Source organism: Kogia breviceps, chromosome 15, assembly GCF_026419965.1.
Source record: "Kogia breviceps isolate mKogBre1 chromosome 15, mKogBre1 haplotype 1, whole genome shotgun sequence".
NCBI classification, from domain to species: Eukaryota; Metazoa; Chordata; class Mammalia; order Artiodactyla; family Physeteridae; genus Kogia; species Kogia breviceps.
The window spans coordinates 60,997,135-61,019,627 of NC_081324.1; the positions used below are offsets into that span (position 1 = coordinate 60,997,135).

Genomic DNA, 22,493 nt, shown 5'->3' on the forward strand with positions numbered 1-22,493 from the left:
GGTTTAGAGGGGTGGGGAAACCTCAAACTCTTCCCCAAGATGACACTATTTTGGCTGAATGCTGAAGGATGCCTGGGACATCTGTAGAGCGGGCAGAGAGAAGGGCATTTGTGGCTGAGAGCAAACTGTGCGTGTGTCGGTGTGAAGGGACTGGCTTCGGGGCCATGCTTCTGAAAGCAAGCCATCCGTGCTCTCTATTGTAGACAAAAGTGTGGAACCCCAACTCATTAGAAGGTAAACCACCTTTTACTACATCGGCTGAGGATGCCCAGGTTTGGGGGTTAAAGAGACTGGGTTAGAATCTTGGCTCTGCCGTGCTGTTTGTTTGTTCATTCATTCATTCATTCAAATACATTGTCAGGCAATGCCTGGTCCCAGACACACAAAAACGAGCAAAGACACAGACACTGGTGCCAAAGGCAGGAGAGGCTGGGAGCAGAGTGTGTGTGGATGGCACAGAACAAGGGTTTCTCCCGAGCTGATCTGAGGGCAGGTGGTGGAGTCCGTGGCATGGAAGGTTTTCAGAGAGGAAATGACCTCTGAGCTGAGTTTTAAACCTGAAAAAAAGTTAGGAGGCCCGAGGAAGGTGGGATGTTCTAGGCAGAGGAAAAGGGAATCGGGAGAAGGACCAGCCCATGAGTTGGAAGAACCAGAGTTCAGCCTGTCCTGCGGCGTAAGCTCTGGGTGGGCAGCCAGGGCAGGGGCTGGTGGCGGCTTCAGGCCCGGGGGTGGAGGGGTCTGTACAGCATCAGATCTATTCCACGTTAGAGTCACCCCAGGGAGCTTTACAGACGGATCAGCGTGCAGGTCCCACGACAAAAGGTCCTGACTGAATTGGACTGGGTCCTGGCCGTGTTGTCGTCTGTTTTTGAAACTGGATGACTGATGTGTGTGCAGCTGCAGGGGGTGGGGGGCGGGCACTGAAGAGCTTTCGATAAAGGGCCTGGCTCAGTCGCTCTGTGATGGGGAATGGCCTTTCTGGCAGAAGTGTGGAGGAGCCAGCGGCATAAGAAGCAGGAAAAACATGTTGGAGGCGATCGTCCACACTGGAGATGGTGGGGCCTGAACTGGGGCGGCAGCTGTAGGAGTGAAGACAGACAGGAGGAGGTGTTTTCGAGAAACATCCAGGAGGTAAGGTCAGCAGGAGTTGATTGATGCTGAGGACGTGAGGATGAGGGAGAATTCAAGGTGGGCACTCCAGTGGAGGTGTCAGGTCAGATAGAAGACACCCAGTGACACCTGCATTTAAGATAAACAAGGAATGTATGTTTTTTACTATAAGGATGTCCCATGCAATATTTGATGCAAACTTATAAATATATGTATTTTCTGAATCTGACAAGCTTCGTCCCTGGGCTTAAGGTGGAGACGTCAGTAAACAGAGATTACAGAAGGAAAAGTCATCGTGTTGGTGATGAACCCGGAGCTTCGCCATAAGCAGGAGGAGACATCCAGTTGGCCGTCGTTGGATATACGTGTCTGAAGTCTGCAGAGTTATCCAGGCTGAAGTCACCAGCATGATTTTGTAGAAGTTGAAACCATGGAATGTGGATGAGTTTTCTCAGCCCCACTAGATGAAGTGAGGACAGTGGCAGCTCAGGATGGAATCCAGCTTTTTAGGTGACTTTGAGAAAGTCCTTGAGCTTCTCGGAGTTGCTCTTCCCCATCTGTAAAACGGAGAATAATAAAACCCGCGTCAGATACTTGTCATCTCCAGGTATGACACCTTGCCTGGCTCTCACTATTACCAACGTTATCCTTGTCACCATCAGTGTCACTTAAATGGATCGTTCAGAATAGCGAGCAAAGACAAACTAGTGGCTACAAAAACAAATATGTCAAAATATTAGCAAAACAATATACTTATGAAGAAGCAAATGCAACGAAAATAACCACGAAGCCCCAAACTATGGATTATTTGATGTGGTTCAACTAGTAGGAGAAATCAGAGGGATAATTCTTTATTACAATAATCTCAGTTTTATTAATTATATTCTCCAAAGGATGAAGTGAGGAAGGCTAATTTGCATCTCCCAACACACCCCACCAACAGAGTCTTAGCAAAGAGTTTATTTTCTTTATCTTTAGCCTTTCTGGAAAGTAAATGTTTAAAGATATAAGTAATATTCATTTTTTATAGCAGGAGAAAGAATGTTAATTGTCTGAATCGGCCCACGAATACATACAGATGGAGCGCGCACGCGCGAACACACGCACACACGCACACACGCACGCACACACGGCCCTACCCGATCTCTCTTCAAATTTTGTCCGGACACGTAAGCCACACAATGAGTCGCTGTTTGTTCTGTACATACAGAAAGAAGCAGGACCACCAGGGCTTTTTAATCTTGTTCCAAAGGCGGGAAACTAATGCCTTGATGAAAAGAAAAGGGAACATAGAAATGTTTGGGAAAAACCCAAAAAACTAATTCCTCAAAGGATCCCCTTTAGCTCATCTTGAATAATGTAAACAGTTTTAGAGAAATCTATATTCATACATACATTCAAACACTTATTTCAAGCTCCCATTTTATATACTTCTTCTGTTTGTTTCCCACTGGGTGTCCAAGTAGCATCCTGACATATTCCATCTGTCAATCAAGTTGCCTAAATTTACAAATGACCTCTCAGGGCGTTGCTCTCTTGTAGTAAATCACTACTAGGAAACAAAGAGGTACAAGACTCAGCCTGAGCCTCTGAGCTTCTAGATCGAGAGTGACGGTGGTGATGGAGGGAAGGCACTGATGTAAACAAGCTCCCTCCACACTTGTGCTCAGAGAGAAACACCCAGGAAACAGGCAGCGCTCAGTTAACTGGCTGGTTCATTTCACGCCCAGAGGCGGGCGTTACAGCCCAATGAGGAGTTCAGTCCTGTGGGGTGAGAGCAGAGAGCAGATGGCCAACAGCCCGCTTCCTGTTACACGAGGCAATAGGGCTCTGCTTAACGAAGAGAACAAAGTGCCAAGAGGGGGAGACCCTCGGATTAACTCTGCCTGGGTGGGACCAGACGGCTTATCCTGCGTTTTCCAGCTGGTTGCTCATCCAGTCTTAAATGTAGAGGATTAAAAAAAGAAACCCAGGGCTTCCCTGGTGGCGCAGTGGTTGAGAGTCCGCCTGCCGATGCAGGGGACACGGATTCGTGCCCCGGTCCGGGAAGATCCCACATGCCGCGGAGCGGCTGGGCCCGTGAGCCATGGCCGCTGGGCCTGCACGTCCGGAGCCTCCGCTCCGCAACGGGAGGGGCCACAACAGTGAGAGGCCCGCGTACCACAAAAAAAAAAAAAACAATAAAGAAGAAACCTGTTGCCTGATTTGATATGGCGCAAGTCTCCTGGCAAAGCTAGTCTCTGCGTACCCTGGACAAGCCCTGCATTTACTCCACGCCTCCATGTGGCTCCGCCCTCTGTGTCTGTCTACATGGCTACAGCCTAAGGCACGGGCTCGCTTCCTGGAGCCGTGGTCCACCGTACACACTGGTGTTTCCTACACGTTTGCTGCTGGCGTGAATGGATGCAGCCCCTCTAGAAAACACAAGTGCCCTGTAGCAGGCACTCCTGCTCCCACACACATCTTCTCTCTGCTAAATGAAGGGGTCCGAGTACTGGGTGCTGGTCATTCTGTCTTTGCCGGGGAGAGGTTGCCCACGTGGGAAGAGAGGAAGGTGGATTCCAACAGTGGCCACAAAATGTAGAGACTAATGTCTCAACCAGTGAATTAGAATTTCAAGGGGAGTGCCTATTATTTCCAACTGTCACGAACCATTAAGAAGACTTCCACCCAACTGACCGATTCTCAGGTCCCTGAGCGGGCTTCAGTGAGAAGTGATCAGCAAGTTGTGAGCCCAGGAGGCCACAACTTACTCGCCTGCTCTTATTCTATTGCCCCTTCTTATTCAGGGCCCTAACGAAGCATTGTCTGGAAACAAACAAAACTGGTAATAAAGCAAAGCAGAGTTCACTAAGGGCACATAAACATTTTAAGAGCAAACCAGCCAGATTTCCTTTCATACATATCAGTTTAGAAAGGTCCCCTCTGAGAAACCTTTTGGGAACGATAATCATGTCAGTAATCATTTCACTTAGTTTAGCAGAGAAACAAAGCACATACTCTTTCAGTGGGATTAATTAAGGCCCACGGAAGGAAATACCAACATGGGAGCAAGGTGGCGGGAGAGACTGGGACCACTCTGCGTCCGTTCTCTCTGTGTGATGTGTCTGTCTTCTCTAATCATTCACCCGATAGAGCCGTGACAACTCTGTGTATGGAACCAATAAAGGGTTTTCCACACATTGTCAGACCCGAGGTGTATCCTCAGGTCCAGACAGCCTCATCTTTCATGCTCTGTACTTCTTCCTTAGCAGAGTTACACTGGACTCTGGCACTTTGCCGACTTTCAGATACAGTTAAACGCTGGATGTGAGGAGTCGAAAGAGCCGGGATCTTCGGTTTTTTTTTGGCGGTACGCGGGCCTCTCACTGTTGTGGCCTCTCCCGTTGCGGAGCACAGGCTCCGGATGCACAGGCTCAGTGGCCATGGCTCATGGGCCCAGCCGCTCCGCGGCATGTGGTATCTTTCTGGACCGGGTCACGAACCCGTGTGCCCTGCATCGGCAGGCGGACTCTCAACCACTGCGCCACCAGGGAAGCCCTCTGGGAGACATTTGGGCAGTTCCTTTAAAAGTTAAACATATACCTACTCTGTGGTCCAGCCCAGCCTTTCCACTCCTGAGTCAAGTTACTCCAGAGACATGTTGTGTCCAGGACGTGACCATTCTTTGCAGCTTTGTTTGAAGTAGCCAAAACAGGAAACGACGCAAGTGCTCACTGTAAGGGTAGATGAGAATCATTTTCTCCATTTATAAAGGCCCCAAAGACCATTTTCCCTTTCTCAGAGTGTTTTCTGGGAGACGCAGTGAATCTGTGTCCTTGCTCTGTTTGGAATACAGGTCCGTCTCTCCAGGACCGAGCCCAGGCTCCAGGCATACAACGTAAAGGTGTTTCTCTGGCCGCATGGATGGACTCAGGAATTAGCGCCAGGCTCCCTCACAGGAAACGTGGCACGCAGCTGGAAGAGAAGAGACATTGATTGATCTTTCTTCTCTTTTGCTGCAGAAATATGTTGGATTTCCCCCTAACTTTGTAGCCATCTTCAGGCCACCTTACCTGCATGTAAATCTGTTGATGCTTGGTCCATAATGAGGTGTGTTCTCTGTCCTTCTATTGGTCCAGAGGGTCTTTCTCTTGGCCCTATTTGCATCCTCAACCCCACCCACAGGTGGATGGATAAACAAGCTGTTGTCTATCCAGACCACGGAACACACTCAGCAATAGAAGAGAATGAATTGTTGACTTGTGCAGCAGAATGAATGGATCTCAGAGAGTGGTGCTGAGGCCCAAGTGGAAGCCGGGACCCTCCCACCCCATCCTCCGGCCTCAGTGGTCTGGGTATTTCCCAGGGCTGAGCTCTTGGCCCAGAAACAGCCGTAATTTTCCCTCAGTTTGTTGTCTTATCTTCAGACTATTTTTCACAGCCAAAGTGGAATTCATAATGAGGGGGGCGGTGAGTGGACTTCAGTCTCATCACTTACAAACATCTATAAAAGTATGCAGGGCTCTGCCTCAACCAAGAGCCAGTGATCCTGAGAACAGGGTCTTGAGTCTGAATTTGCAAACAGGTAGTGACCCGAGAGCTGCCTCCTCATCATCTGGGGACTTCCTTAAAAATAGCTCCCTGAACACCTGTGGGAATTGCAATTTAATTGATCTGAGATGGTGCTGGGAATTTGTATTTTCCTGAGGGGTCCAGGTTATTGTAACACACAGTAAAGTGTGGGCACCGTGGCTCTGAGGGTCACGTCATTGACTGGAAAATTCCATCTTTTTCAGTCTCTCTACTTTTGCCTTCACCAGCAGCTGGTGCCTGGAAGCCCCTCAGAGGAGCTGACGGCAGCCTGCACACCAGAGGCCCCTGACCAGCTACCCTCATTATTTTTGCACTTAGCTTTTATTTCTTTTAACTGAGTCTTTGAAGCCTATGAAAATGCAAACTAACTTAGGCAGATGGAGTGAATTAGGAGATGGTCCAAAATTCTTTGCCTTTCTACCCACTGAGAGGTAGGGTCTCTGTCTCCCCCTGTCTAACCCACTGCCTTGAATTTTGGAAGAACAGATGCAGCAGAAGATGGACTGTGCCAGCTTCTAGGACCAGGTCTTAGGGAATCGGCAGCTTCCCCTTGCATCTCTCAGAATGTTTTAGGAACTCTGCGGCCATGCTGTGAGGAAGCCCCACGAGCCCTGTGGAGGCGAGGGGAGGGTGGGTGCGGGTGGGTACCAGCCAACAGTGAGGGCACGTCTTCCAGGTGCCTTGAGTCACCCCAGCTGAAGCCTGTGGATCAGGGTGAACCATCCTTGCCAGGCCCAGGGCAGACTCGGGACTAAATCCAGGACTGCTGTTTCGGGGTGGCTCGTTTTGCAGAAATGGGGACCTGCAAGGGGGAGCTCTCACGTCAGTGTTTGGGACCAGCTATCAGTTGTCCATCTTCTGTCACTGAGCAACGGTGACCCAGGACAAGCAGCCGATCTTCACTGACTTCAATTTCCTACATTGTGAATTTGGGTAAAACTGGGCTAAACAATCAAGATGCTTAAGATTCAATGATTTTGTGGAACTCTGTGATTTTTATCCTCATCCGAATGAAGGGTTGGTAGGTGGGTCTGGATGGGAGGTGGAGAGAGGGGAAACCTTCCCTGACAGCCCACCCCTCACCTTTGGGATAAGTGGGCCCCTGACTCTCACCCAGCATGCACTTCACCTTGGAAGTGCTGCAGGCTATTAAAGCTCTTTGTTCATCTTCCTCCAGAGCAAGGACCATGGTTTATTCTACTTTACCTCCCTCCTACCAGTACCCAGCTTAGTGGGCAATAGGTCCTTGACAAATACTTGCTGAGTGAATAAACGGGTCTAGGATGGATGGATATGCGTTGAAAAGAGATAGGGTAAAAACCATTAATCAAAAGAGGCTACAAATTCCAGCTCAGTGATTCTCAAAGAGGGGGAGTCAGATAACATCTAACAGTTCATATAGGCTTTTAGGCACAAAATGTTTTGATATTTAATAAACCTTAAAGGAATGTATGAGATGCTGCATCCTCCACAGGAAGCAGGCGTTAAAAAGAAGCTGGGATGCCTCATTCTGGCTTCTCCTTCTCTGCCTGGGGCTGGACCCACGTTGCCACCGTCTCCCTCTCACTCGGAGACCAGAGGGTTATCCCAGAGATGATCTCAGGGCATCAGAAGAAAGCTCGGCCCAGTCCGTCTCATTTACCGAGCTGCCTTACACTCTCCCAGGCCTATGCCGGGGGGCTTGGCCTGGAACAGATTTAATTCTTTTATCTAGTGTCCCTGAGGACAGCGGAGGGGGTGTCCACCTGGCCCCTGACTGCGTGGAACCACGTCATAAGGCCTTTGGATTCAGGCCCTCCTGTTGCCCTGAAATGAATGATGTGAACTCGTTCCCACTGTCCTGAGAGGCTCCCGGCAGGACTTTTGAGGCTGAATGCACTTAATCCGTGGGGATTTCCTGTCTTGAGAGTGAAAGGTGCAACCTTGCTAAGTATAATTAAACACTTACCCTCGGATGCTTTTCAGAATTTATCCACAGCAGCAACATGTGGTTTGTGTCCTGCTGGGACTTTAAGGTTATTGCATTGAGAGGGAGGGTGGGGTGGGAGGTGTGTGGTTTTTTTTTTCCTGGTAATTTCTCACTTGCCTCTGAGCTGTGCAATTTTCGATGGGAAGAGGTGACCTTCCAAATAACCCCTGTGATGCCACCGTGCTCTCACCTGTTTCTATCCTTAACGCTGAGGGGCTCAAGGGTTCAAGGCCACATGTGGCTTGGTCGTTTCTTCCCAATTTGTGCAAAGAAGTCTGTCCATTCTTCCCTGACGTAGACTTTCATTTCAGACTTAGTAAGCCGTTGGAAACACCCTTCCCTTCTGAGTCCTGAGATGATCAAATGCACATTCCTTCCCTGTATTTGTTCTGCACTTAAAGCATTTCAGACCATTGGGCTTAAGGCATTTCTCTTATATCTGTGTGGACTATTCCCTTCTTCAAACCATCTTCTCTCATCTTTGCTGAAAATACAAGCCAATCTATTTCTGTGAGCTGTATATATCAATACAAATCCAGGTCTGTGATAAAGGACAAAATATAGAAGGAACACAGGTGAGCTGGGTGGGGGAGGAAGAAAAGGACAGTAAGTGGAGACGTGGGATTAAAAACATGACCCCAAGGCTGAGACACAGAAACATGGGTGGAGTGAAATGGGCGAGGAACATGTATCTGTCAGGATGGGACAGGTTATGCTGTGGTAACAAACAGCCCACTGATCTCAGGACCTTCAAACCAGACAGGTTTCTTTCTCTTGCACAGAAATCCCCTGAGGTCTGGGTGACCCTCCAGAGCACATGTCCCCTTTTTCACTGTTATCAGACAACAGAAGACCGAGGCCCGATCTCAACTGTGTGGGAAGTAGAGGGAACTGGTTGTCAGTGAACAAAAGTAACGGTTGCATTTTTGTCTGCTTGTTTGTTTATTGCCAAAATCACACAACAAACCTTTGCATTGATTCTTGCATTTGATAGTTTTCAACTCAGAAAATGAAAAAAACAAGTGGGGTGGGAACGGCTTTCTCACCGAAGACTCTGAGTTCAGCTCCAAGTCCCCTATTGGGCCAAGGTCGGCGTCATTGTCTCATCTGTGTGTATGCTTTTCAGCTATTTGCAAAAACCACTTTCCAGGCCTTTGAAGACGCACGGATGCACATCTTCTTGGTCAGGTTCCCAAGTGGGAGGTTTGCAGGATCAGATGCCCTACGCACCCCCGGAGACCGCTTGCCTCTAAATGCTTGCTCACTTTTGGCATTTAGAGAATATCTGAAGTAGTCGACATCCTTTCTGGCCTTGACAAAATCCATAACGCATTTTCCCAAGCACTTTGGCCCTTCATTTTTCAAGTGATCTATTTTCTCAGGGAAACGTAATGCGTATGTTTCTCATTTACACTTAACTCATCAGTCTGCCGTCTGGTGAAGTCCGGTGACGTTCAGGGGGCCCGAGGTGGCTGTCACTGAACTCCATTGGGTATGGGATGCACGGTAGCCGCTCACCCTGCTTCAGACCACGTCTCCTCCCCTCTGAACTTCACTGTCTGGGGCCAAAGTAAATGTGTTTCTCCTTCCCTGGAATTTGTGACTGATCCCCGCTAAACCCTCCTAAGGGCTTAATAAGAACAACACGGGCTCCCTTCCCACCTCCTACCTCTGTACTTCCCTTTTCCTTAGAAAGAAAGTGCTCAGAGTTACAAGTAGATCTGTGGAGATAGAGGACTGTACAGAGTTCTGATGTCGGTCTGATTACAAAGGTCCATCCTGGTCTCGGGTTCAGTTGAAATCGGGTGTCTGCCATTGACCCGACTTTCCTCTGCTTGGGAAAGTTGAATGTGCATCCCAAATGAGAAGTAAACAAAACTTGGATTCACTAGAAGCCAACCTTCCACGGGGAGCACCTCCAGCCCTGACAGACTTCCCAGTCTGCTTTGATAAGTGGAAGGCAAACCCCAGGGAAGAGCTCCGATACCAGAGATTGATTGAAAACAAACGCCGACTTAGATGCACACGGTTGGGTCTGCGCGGCTTTCCACATCTGCATCTCAGAGCCGAACGCTGAGAAGTCTTCGCTCTTGGAATTGCCACCCAGGGCACAGCGAGATCCTTAATCATCACGGAAAAATTCAACTGTGTGCAGTTCTGCTGCAGGAAAATAAGTGCCTGCGTACGTTTTAGAAACATCTTCCATGTGGACGAGGGAAACAACTAGAACTTTTCTGGTTAAAACAAACTTAACCCCTCAAAGTCAAGTAACCAGAACATACCACTGCCTCCAATAGTTAAAAACAGAGGATGATAAAAGTCACCATTTATTGATTGTTTCCTGTGAGCCAGGAACATCACATACCTTATCTGTCCAGGGGTTGACGTCACCTCCCGGGGAGAGAGCTGGAGGTCTCGGGTGGAGGTGGCACCGTGAGAAAGTGGTGGTTCTGGGCCCCAGCTCCTCTCCCACGTGGCTGCTTCTCCCAGCACATCGTCACAGAGGCTTAAGTGTCTTCATTCAAATGCTGCTTCTGTCAAAAAGGGAGTCTGCGTTTTCTCTCAGGGAGGCTGTATTTCAGCCTTCCTCCCCAGGTTAACCCAGGATTAAATCAGGCGTGATCCAAACAAGGAATCAAGGCTGAACTCTTCCTTCAAGGAGAATCGTGCAAAGAGAAATAATGGAAAAATAGCCACCACATCTGGAGAAGTTTGGAATTTCCCTAAGAGAAATGATTTTGGAGAGACAAGAGGTGGAGTCAGAAAGCAGGGCCCCTGATCTTGGGGACACACACACCTGTGCCAGAGGAGGCTGCTGGGCTTTCGAGGCGGCATCAAGGATGGGGAATGACCATACTCACTTCCCTGGGCTGCCCTAAGCGTGTGAAATGCCTTATCCTAGTGTCTGCTCATGGCCATGGGCCCTGTCGTAGGTGAATCTGAATCTGTGAACAGTTCAAATTTGACCAAGGAAATGTTATTCTCCTCATGGAATGGCCATTTTGGTTTTTCAATATGGCAACCAAAGCTCTAATCGAGAGCAGTCTGCGGACAGGCTTGTGGACAAAATCATGGTTTTTCCCCTTTTCTTTTGTTTGCTGGACACGGTTGACATCAGTGATGGAATTATACTGGATTTAAACACATCTCATTGCACACGGTCGGAAACTGGTCTGCAAAATCAGGCTGAACCCAGGCCCTGAGGATGGTTCTCAGCCTTCCTGCTGCAGGTCAGTGCAGAAATCCTGCTTCTAGGCCCCTGAGAGGAACAGACGTTCAGATACACACGCTGCAAAACACAGACCAAGAGAAAATCTGGACATTTTTCAGTCCCTTAAAATGTGTGTGGGTTTTGCGACAGTAAAGAGCTGGTTTTAATCTTCGTTAAACTGAGGGAAACCGTCATGGTTCCTTATCAGCCCAATTATTATTATTATTTTTGGTACGCGGGCCTCTCACTGTTGCGGCCTCTCCCGTTGCAGAGCACAGGCTCCGGACGCGCAGGCTCAGCGGCCATGGCTCACGGGTCCAGCCGCTCCGCGGCATGTGGGATCTTCCCGGACCGGGGCACGAACCCGGGTCCCCTGCATCGGCAGGCGGGCTCTCAACCACTGCGCCACCAGGGAAACCCATCAGCCCAATTATTTACCAGTAGTGAGGGAACTCTGAGAAAACTTCACGGCCAGTGTGAGGTGCCCAGAGGTTGCTCGCAAACGCCGACTCTGTATTCCCGTTTGAAGCCCGTCTTCCCCGATGCGATGCGACGCCAGGGGCGCTGCACACTCTGATTCTCACGTGTGGGCCGCGGGTCCTCGGGACACACTCAGTTGAAGGAGTTCAACAAGGAGGGAAAGTGGAAACGTCCACTGGGTTTTTTTAGGTTTCCCAGTGCATTTAAAATTTTTTAAATTTAATTTTTTTTTTTTTTTTTTTTTTTTTTTTTTTTTTTTTGTGGTACGCGGGCCTCTCACTGCCGTGGCCTCTCCCGTTGCGGAGCACAGGCTCGGGACGGGCAGGCTCAGCGGCCATGGCTCACGGGCCCAGCCGCTCCGCGGCACGTGGGATCTTCCCGGACCGGGGCACGAACCCGCGTCCCCTGCATCGGCAGGCGGACTCTCAACCACTGCGCCACCAGGGAAGCCCTAATTTTTATTTTATATGAAATGTCTATTGGGTTTTTGACGTTCTAACTGGGGGAGGATAAGCCAACTGTAGTATGTGTGCGAGAGTGTGTGTGTGTGTGTGTGTGAGAGAGAGAGAGAGAGAGACAGACAGACAGGCAGACAGAGAGAGAGAGACAGAGAGACAGAGTGATTCTGCCACCCCCAAAGCTCCCTAAGCACATGGGGCTCCAACCTATGTCTCTGAGTCAAGCTGTACTCCCCCTGACCTCTCAGATCCGACGCAGATGACAAACGCACGCACAGTTTGAATCCTCGTGAAGAGCAGTGTAACACACTCCCTCCAACGACTATGTGAAACTGGAGTTAAAATTTCCGGAACCTGTGACCCCCCTCCGTCAGTGGGAAAGACCCATCTCAGCCCCGACTTGAAGGATGAATGTGTCGCCCTCCCCCACCCCGCCCCGAACGGGGCTCAGCGCAGGGCTTTGATCTTCCTACATGAGAAGAGCGACTTTAAATTATGAAAGATGGCTTTTGATGACGGGAATACAACGGATCTGCTCCCACTGTGCTGGGCTCCACGTCCCCCCTCTCACATTCCCGAGCTTCCCATCTGGGCATCGGAGAGCTGACAGCTCGGGGGGTGGGAGGGGAGATGTGTGTGACAGCTCCGGGGAGGGGGGACAATGAGGGGATGTTGGGAAACGCCAGTCTGGTCCTCTGCACCCCATGCACTGATGTCCAGCCCACATGATAAAGTGCCACCACGCGCTTGCTGCCAGGATGCAGGGAAGGATGCCGCGAGGTGGGAAGGCTGAGGAGGAGATGAAAGCACAACTTCCCAGGCTCCTTTAAGTTGTACCATCTTGAGCAGAGCCAAGGCTGCATTATGGAAAAGCTGGCCGTGCGCCCACATCGGGCCATGCTCAGACGGTTTTGTAAGCAGGCGCTCTGCACCCGGCACACGGGCTGGTCCACCCTGGACCAGGGAGATGCCTGTGAAGAGTCCCTGGGACTGGTGGCCAGACGAGTGCCCTGGGCGAGAGGGGGCCTTTCTGGGTACTTGACCTCCTGGTGCAGCCAGGTGGCAGGGTCCTGTCCTCCCCATGAGGACACCATCAAGATTGTTTCAAGCCCACCCCGTTCCTGCCTGAAATGAAAACCACGCCCCCACTCTGGTGTCAGACTTGGAAATCAAGTTTTTTCCAAGTCTTCCTAAGGTTCTCAGAGGAAACAAGACCTTTTCCTGGGTGTTCAATTTTATCCTTTCTGCACAGACGCCCCTCCCTGCACGCCCTTTGCCCCCTACCCCGGGTGCTGTGGGTGATCCGAGAAACTCAGCACTGCAGGGGCCCTCATGTTAACTCCCTTCTGTTTGCTGCTTTGGGGCCCAGATGTCACAGGGCTCGTGGCAGCCCTGATGCAGGATCTGAGGGCACAGCCAACTGTACCCCGTGGGTTCTGTGTGTCAGGGGACACATCCTACAAACAAGGACTAACCTGGTCCAGTTTCTGCAGCTCCAACCCACCCAACATCGCAGTAAATGCGGAGATGCATATCTGCATTCTTTTCCCAGAGGAACAAAATAATAAAATGTGCTGGGTGACACTCAGGGGGCCATTTAATGTAAGCCTGGTGTTGCTTCCTGGGAGACGCCAGCGGCAGCCACATGCAGGATGGCCTTGGGCCCGTGGAAACACACAGCTCCATAAGAGGACTGGGTCTGGGGGCCCCCAAACGGGCCTTGAAGTCTCTGGCCTGATTTAGATTTGTTCATAACAACAACACAGTTGGTTCCTGTTAAGTCAATAGCATGTCAATTGCTTCTCAGACATTTAGCTTTGGCACAGTCCTCTAGGACACGGCTGCATGCATGCTGCACTTCACAAGGCCTGGCTAGCTCTGCTCTTTTCTTCATTCCATAGACGGGAGGAAAGAGAAAGAAAAGAGAGAGAGAGATGGGAGCTGAGAGAATACCTGTTGGACTCTGATTTTCATCACTTATCCCATATTTTCATGCCGAATGACTTTGCTACTACCTTTAAAAGACATCCTCTGTATTTCCTCTTTCCTACAGTTTCTATTTCCCATAAAAAGTGGTTTTGGAATTGGACGTCAGCTTTAACTCGATAGGCCGACCCCCACAGGGACCATTTCCAATGGCCTGGTAAGAGCTGCACCACCCGTCCCCAGCTCAGCCCCACCAGCTCCGAGACCCTGGGTGTCACCTGGGCAAGAGGCAGGAGGAAGGGATGCAAAAGGCAAAACTGCCCGTTTCTCCATTCTCCCGTGACTCTGGATCATGGAAATCTCTCACCAGCCCACTAGAATTCAATCTGGTGCCTTGGGACCTTGACGTGTTGTCTCCTGGCAGCAGTGAGAGGCAGAGAGCAAAGATCCGAGGAGAGCGTGGGTAGTTGTGTGCTGTTCACCGTGGGCCAGGCTTCCTTACAAACGGCCCTGGTTGGAATTGGGGGTGCTGTGGAGGAGGGAATGATAATGTGACCAATAAAACAATCACGTCTGTTCTGCTGGATGCTGACTTGATCTGGGTTAAGGCAAAGCACACTTGCCTCATTTGCCCCCGACCTCCAGAGACGTCTTGTTGATGTCACCGTCAACCAGGCAGAAGGGAAACGGCCCCACTGTGTTTGCCCAGGACTGACCTTGGCCGCCCTCTGAATTTGCAAACCATCAACCTACAGAGGGGTTGGCGCAAGTACCTACGAGGTATATACAGCAAAACGCTTACAACAAAGACCTTAGACTGAGGACCAGATGGGAATCCTGGCTCTGGCACTAATCAGCTATGAAACTTCAGGTAAACCACTTATACTCCAAGCCTTAGTTTTCTCATCTATAAAATGGACATAATAGTACTCCGGTCTTAGGGTAGCTATGAGCATTCATTGATACAAAGCACATAAGATGTTTAGCACAAGAACAAGTACTTAATAACCAGTGGTAGTGTTATTACTATTATCATCCAAGGAATTGTCATTAGGTGGTTTGAGCCAGGAATGAATAGCTTTCCCCAATAGGGTTCTTAAAAATGAAGGTAGCTAGTCATCTAAAATCTTGCCTTCTCTAAGCCTCAATCCTAGATCTTGATTCTGACATCCAGCATCTTGAAAATGTGCTTGACCAGTTCCAAGGGGCTCACTGGCAGAGCCCCCCATGGGGAGGTGGTGTTTGAAAAACACTGTTTAGAATTTTAGCAGCGACTTCCAGACAAGGCAAAAAAGGACACTTAACACTGCACTTCAAACCACACATTCCCGGTCAACTCAGAGATCAAGCTCTGGGGACAGAGTCGGACCTCACAGAACGAAAACTTGGGTCTTTGGCAGGAATCCTTTGTGAAGCATGGGAAGAATTTCCTTTACGGGAATCCATGGCAGAGGCGTGGGATGAGGAGAAGGGCCACCACGCAAAACCAGAGACTGAGCTGGGTGGTTGCTCAGCATTCTAATTAAATTAGAAGAATTCTGCTCAGTGGAACGTCTTGGAACATCTACTATGTGACCCAGTTTTGTTCGTAGGGTTTCAGAGCTTATGGTGGGTGCTGTCCACAGCCAGGAGGTAAGATAGAGTCATTCCAACCTCCACAGAGTGACAAGAGACAGTAGAACTGAATATATAATCCCCCGAAACCCATTGGTTTTCGAGATATGCTAAAATTATGATTGAAGTATATGTGAAAATCTTTAGGTTATCTTAATAAAGCCTCTCCCAGGTCCTCCAGGTTGGCTGTGCAGGGGGGTCAGAGGTCATGTCTCCAAGAGTCACCTGCCCTTGGCCGTCTCTCTCCTCGGTGCACTGGTCACGTCACGGCCTTAGGAATGCGAACACCTCTTGCTTTCCTCTTCAGGAATATGGACACAGACGCCCTCCTAATTGCCAGGTGTGTGGTGGAGAACAAGGTGTAATGTTTCCTAAGACTCGGTTCAAGTTGAGAGGTGATGGAAGAGACTAGAAGAGAACACACAACTGGCTCCGGAAAGGGCAGCACCCTCCTTCAGGAAGACCTTCCACCCAACGAAGGGGTGAGCATGCTCGTATCAGAGCCCCCCAGAGAGCAACCACTTCAAAAGGAGTAGCCCAGAGTGTATGGAGTTGCCCTGCACACGTGGTGACCCAACGTGTAGCTGTGATGGAAGGGTACACGGAAAGGGGTGGGGGGAACAGGCAGTTTCCTCAAGACTTTCATGGCTTTGCTCTGAGCTTCCTCAGTCCACAAAAAGGTCATTTCTCCTCTGGGGGAACCGGAAAAAAAGGGTTTGAAAACTTTGCCACAAGCTACAACGTAAAAATCATGAGGTAAAATGAGGATCGGGACTCCAGGGTCCAGGCAACAGGGAGCCACGTGATCTCAGCTCAGAGAGGCCGTCAGTGGGTGGGAAAACCCAATGAGGCCACTGCTGGATTCTCCTGCATCCACAATAGAGCTTTATTCTGTGGCTTCTAGAGACACAGAGATCTATTTCAATAATTAGTAAGTTTGAAGAATGCTTGAGAAATACTAGCAGCAAGTATTTTCCAAATAAAGAAAGCAAATTGCCTTAAGACCATGAAGAGGAGTTCAGCTAATTTGAACTTTTCATCGTGTGCACTTGTGTGACTGAGGGAGTGTGGCAGAAACCGCCCCGTGGCCCCCTGAGGTCCGCTCTCCCCTTTGCTCTCTTAGTGACAGTGCTTTCTGAGCTTGTTCTGGGCATCCGGCCGCCTAGATGCAGACTCCTCGGGGTGAGCTGTGATCACCTCTCAGAGGGCAGTGAGAGTGATGTGTACCGTGTGCGGTCACCCCAAAAGGAACCTCTTGATCCTGCTTCCGGCCCCTCTCTGGGGGGCTGGGGCACAAGGGGATGGTCAGCCACGTATGCAGAGGGGCATGGCATGCAAGTGGGGGTGCTCCTAACTTGGGTCCACCTCCCTTTGGGGCTCGTGAACTCGGAGAGCAGGAATGCAGCTTGACTTTCGCTAATCCCTGTCTGACATCTAGCATCGCCTTTATTCTCGGATGTAGGCAACAGATGACTGCTGTTAGCAGAATCTGTGATTTTTGCCATCAATAGAAATAAGGTAATTTCATATGGCGGTTCCGTTTTTGCAAATGTCCTGAAATATTTACACTCATCTTGTCCTCAAAGTTATAACTGACAGGAGGTCTGCTGTGGGGACCTGGTTATTTAATGTGCTTATTAAAGATTACAAGGGAAATCAATTACATTGAAGTACAGTTACCAATATAATTGGTTTCTTTTGTAATCTTATGAGTTTAATTTCATGCGTGTAAAAACATTATTCTAAGATGTGATCCATCACCTTTATCAGACTGCCGAAGGGATCCATGGTGTGAGCATGCACACATAGGCATACGCACACGTACACAGGTACACACACACACGTATACACACATATGCACACACACGCACACATGCACATGCACACACATATACACACGCACGCACACACACATGCAGACACATACACACACACGCACACACGCATACCCCTTGCCCAGGGGACAGTGGAGAACTTGGTCAGAGGAACCTGGGCCGAGGGGGACTTTGTGACCTACCTACTGTGAAGACTAATAAAAGAGAGTAAAAAGCTACTATTTGGGAGAGTATCGTAGCCTCTGCCCTGATAATACAGAAATTAATCTTAGCTTCAGGAAGTCTCTAGCTTTCAAATTTCTCCCAGTAAAACAAGGTCTGTGTGTGTGGAGGGGCTGGGGAAAGGTCCCTGGGTTGGCTTGCTGCCCCCCATTTTCCCCCGAGCTGGAGAGGAGGGTTACAACCACACTTCCTACGATGCCCTGTAGCTGAGGGGGTGGGCGTGAGCTACGCTCTATGAATTACCGTGCTGGTGGGGATTCGGGGCTCAGGAGTGGGGCAGAAGCAGCTTCCTGCCCCCTCTAGCTGTGTAACAGCACGGAGTGTGGAGACCAGATTCTGTCTGTTTGTGGGAGAGCACCTGCCCCGTTGCTGCTCTGTGCCCTGTGTGCCCAGAGCTGGCTGTGCTGGGGCATCACGGCTCCAGTGGGGCCCCGGGTAGAAGCTCATCCTCCTGTGTCATTTGGATGATGTCCTGGAATTCTCTCCCGCACGCCCAGCCGAGCGCCCTTAGCCCACCCGACAACCTGTAAGCTCCCAGTTTCCTGTATTAAATCCTTCCTGCTCGAAACACCTAACGTGGTTCCTGCGTTGGGTGTGGCAGGCCAGGGAGTGTGCGCCTGTTTCACGGAGACTGACCCACAGAGAGTTTAGCAGTTTTTCATGTAAGGTGAGCACGACTTTTCACCGCTTTTTCCAATCAGGGGCCCAGTCGCCCACAATTGTGTTGCCTGACACGTTATTACCCTTCATCCCCTTGAACGTCTTTACCTGTCTCCCACGGTAGCCCAGCGAGCCGGCTGGGGCACGTGGTGCTGCACAGGTGAAAAAGAGAATCACCCTCAGGTGACAGAGAGGTGGGTGGCTTGCGGCCAGACCTGGCCTTTTGTCTCCCGAGTCCAGGCCTTTTCCAGTGGGTTCTGAGGACAGGCGGGGGGCGGAGAGCTTTCATTCAGAAACAGTCCCCCAGCTGGGACGGGCTTCCCTTAGGTCACCGCAGCCCTGTGCTTTTTTATATCTCACGATTCCTTATGAGCTGTCAGTAGTCTATGTTTTTTAAAAGGTCATCTTAAGAAAGGTTAAGTTCCATGCGAACTACCTTCCGAAACTCCCTCCTATGGTCACCGTGTGGTCCTCCTTCACTCTGGACGGATGCTTTCCTGAGGTTCAGAACACGAGGATGTAGCTGACCCTGGCGTGCTGGTACGCGCCCCTGGGGTCCCCTGTTTAATTTCTCTTGGCTGGTTTACAGCTAAGAGAAATTGCCAAACACTCTTCTCCTTAAAATATTTTTTCCATGAACTGCGCTGACTTGCCCTCCCTGTGACCAAATTCCAGAAACTCTCCCTTGGCCAGCGAGCAAAGATAGTTCTGAGGCCTGAGGCCTGTGGCTGGCGCCTTCTGGCCTCTGCTTCCACACCCCCCCCGACCGCCTTGCCCCTGTCCCCCGGGGCTTGGTTCTCCTGGCTCCTTGCATGGATCATCTGGGGAGAATTGCAGGATGCTTTTAAGGGTTTGGAGAGAAGGTTTGCCAAGAAGGGCAGGTCTGGCCTGGTGGAGACATTCGGTGAGTTTTCTACAGGTTGTAGCGTCTGCCAGTTAAGACACGTTTATTATGTATTATATGCTGTGTGCAGAGGACCTGGGTGACCTCACACCCAACCAGGAGGGACCCACGGGCACCCTTTCAATGCTACCAACATTATGGACAGAACGGAGAGTAACGTCAGAGCTGCCGTGAGAGGCCTGGGAGGGTCAGGATGACAGGGCCTGAGTCGGGGTCCCCTGAGAGTCAGACTGTGGTGCCTGTCTGTGAGGTGGCCAGTCCGGGCTGTGCAAGTTCCAAGGTCCCTGCCAGCGAACGGTCTGTAACCCTACCGTTCATTCCCCTGGCCCAGGCGCCAACACTCAGAGTTAGCTTTTCCCTTTCCTCTCCACCACCTCCTGCCACAGCAAATACAAGTTGTCGCTAAATTCGGAGGCAGCTGGGCCCGGGGAAGGGGGCTGACTGCAGAGAGCGGTCCTCGGACGGGCGCCCTGAGGGCTGACGTCCGTCACCTGCCCCTCCCTCTCCAGCCCACCTCCTCCTCTGGCTTAGAGCTTTCTGAGTGACCCAGCAGCTCGTCTGCAGGTTGGTGGAGAAACTCCTCCAGCAGGTCAGTTTTGAGGGGCCTGGGGGAGGGAGGGAGCCCCGCAGAGGACAGAGGGCCGTGGCCCTGGGGCATTGACGGGAGGGGCGGGGGGGTGTCTGCCCAGAGCTGGCTGCGTGAGTCCAGGGCGGAGAGGGCTCGTCCTGTGTACAAACACAGGCCCAGGCTCTGTTTCCCCCCGGAAGACACATGTGGTTCCATTCAGATCACTTTGGATCCTGATGCAGTTTCCTTTCGTTGTTTGGCTTGTTTTTGTTTGTTTTAGAAGAATTCACATTTCCTGTGCTCTGGTTTGTCCAAGCACCCCCTGCACTGCCCTTTCCAGATGGGATGTCCTTTGAAGGCGCCCCCGGCCCTTGCCTGCCCTCCACGCCCCCTCCCACCCCGAGCAGAAGCTGTCAGCAGCTTAACAGTGGGGTTTTTTGAGCATTTTCTGTTTTTCAGAGCTGAGAGCCCTTGGGAATCTTTCTCCTGGTGGGGAGTGCAGTCCTTTGAAGGACCTTTTGTTTCGAAAGAGAAAAATCAACCAAGGAAAAATGTGCAAGCTCTCTGCAGTGAAGTTTAGGGGCTCAGAGAGGCCAAATGAGAAATGTGTCCTTTGGGAAGGTGGCGTGGAGACTCCACCTGTGGCTTGATGACCCTGGTGTCACCTGTGTCACCTGTGTCCAGGCACATATTCTGCCTGTCCATTAAATGGGATCTACGCCCACCTTTATTAGCTAACTTCAGATGTGCCAGGAAAGCAAAGGTTTGGAGAATTTGGGTAAAATGCACCAAGTCACTGGCTGCTCAGTGGTGGAAGCCACACTTCCAAAAATTCAAAATTCAACAAGTGGGACCATAACAAACTAAAAAGCTTCTGATTAACCATAGAACAGCCAGGGGTGGTGGGGAAGGGTGAGTCATAGCCAGGGGTGGGGGGGGGGTTCTCCTTCCCATGGTAGAGGAGGGTGTTTCTGACCTCACGAACCCGGGGAATGAAAAGTGATATTAGGCTTTGGAAAACTCCATCCAGGGAGTTCTTATATTCTGGGAAGCGTGGTTCCTCCACTCAGATCCCTGTGGGCTGAGATGCTTGTGAGCGCTTTGCTATCCCACTAGGCCTTCATTTGCAGAAGGGAAGTTCATCCCTGACCCTAAAGATAGTTTCCAATGATGCCTACCTTCTGGGAGCTCTCGTCTTGATGAAACGGAGGAAACGCTTTGGGCATCGTGCAGTGAAGGTGGATCTGGGCAGGAAGTGGAGCTGGTCCCGTGCAGTTTCAGGCCCAGACTTGAGGCCCATTTTCTGGCCCCAGCTCTTCAAGGGTCTTGCTCAGGGAAGCTGGTGTCCTCCCCAGCACTCGGGGCTCCTGTGGGGATGATCAGTCCTCTTGAATGGCGTGACGGCCTCTGGAACCGGCAGAGTCCTGAAAGTTGACTGTGGTTTTTTAGGCAGAACCCCCTTTATCTTGTGTGTCACTCCACAGCCCTCTGCTTCCCCAGAGGCCCCTCAGCTTTCCTTGCAGCTTCGTCATGGCCAGCAGCTGGTCAGGTCACTTTTCCTCTGGTCTTCCTCCCGTCATGATGGCCGGTCTGAAATCCAGGCAGACCGGGGAAGGAGGAGCGGGCCCAGCAGATACAGAATTTCTGCTTCTTCCCATAGGCTCTTCTACTGTCTATTGCTACCGGCACCAGCTGCCACAAAACAGCTCTCTGGCTTCTGCAGAACCTCTGTGGATTTTCCCGCCCTCACATGCAGGAGGTCCAACCCCACTTTAAGAAATCCTGGAGGGGTTAGTGGAATTCAACCACGTCCATGAAATAAAGTTAGCAGGTTACATGTGCAATTTCTACCCACAGAAAAGCTCTGTGGCAGCCTCTTTGGGAATAGTCTTTGAGGGGAGGGCCTTTTACTAGGAAGCCCGTTCTGGATAACACCTCAAAAAGGCTTACCTCGGCACACATGCCAAATCCTTCATCAAATAACAACAAACGTACAGCGGGTGCCTGCCAAGACTCACTGGATGAAAGCCACCACGATTTCCCCCTACAGGGCTATGAGCAGATGGAATCCAGTGTATTCCACACAGTATGAATGAATAAGGCAGGGAAAAAAGTTTCTCGGAGAATCTGCTACAAGTACCTTAGACGATAAAAAGATTGTTTCTTCATATTAATATTTTATTGTCAGGGGGTCATTGCCAATTGGCTGGGTTTCCTGCTTGAATGAGCATATGCTGTCATTCTGACTTCAAATGCTGCTGCCTTTGAGAAAGCCCATGCGGGCATTTTCTCAACCAACTGCAGACCAGTCCTAAGTGGTGTCAAGCAGGCAGTGTTTGTAAGCTGGAAAAGCTGGGAAAAGTGTCCAAGATCATGTCAGAAGGGAGAGAAAGATAAAGAAAAAATGGTATCTTCCATGAAAATATTATCTCAGACTCAAGATGCAGATAAAACCTAACTGAACTAAATTTCAAGTTAGACTTTTCAAAATTTCTAAATGGAAAAGGCAAATGTTGCATGAGATCACCTGTTATTTGATTTTTCCCCCTGATAGTTCCATATTTATGAGAAGGTAGTCTGTATGGTTTAGCTTGTGCCCGGGGAACATAAAGTTCTCAATAGGGTTCCTTGGAATGTTGGTCAGGGAGCACAGTTGACCATTTGGAGGGCCAACTGGTCTCAATTCTAAACTCCTGAGGCATGATATCTAGAGACCCACAAAGATTCTGAGGTTTCTAGGACTCTGATGTATAGGTGTAGAGGCTACTGAAGACCAGCATCCTTCTATCCATTCACCCACCTAGCCATCTATCCACCTACCTATCCATCTATCTACCCATCCACCCACCCACCTATCCATCCATCCAATTACTTACTTATTCATCAGGAGAGGGTTTTGCAGGGTATCTTTTGAATTAGTCTTAGAAAAATGTGCTCCACGGGAAGTTAGAAGTGACCCTC

The 22,493-nt window shown here is 50.2% G+C and overlaps 1 long non-coding RNA gene across 1 annotated transcript; it reads right to left on the bottom strand.

Moving 5' to 3' along the window:
• Nucleotides 1-317: 317 nt before the first annotated feature.
• LOC136792677 (uncharacterized) lies at nt 318-21,444 on the bottom strand. Its single transcript, XR_010836816.1, has 3 exons — nt 20,711-21,444; nt 10,020-10,188; nt 318-1,667 (listed from the first exon to the last, which is right to left on the bottom strand). It is a non-coding gene; the product is annotated as an uncharacterized lncRNA (long non-coding RNA).
• Nucleotides 21,445-22,493: the final 1,049 nt, after the last annotated feature.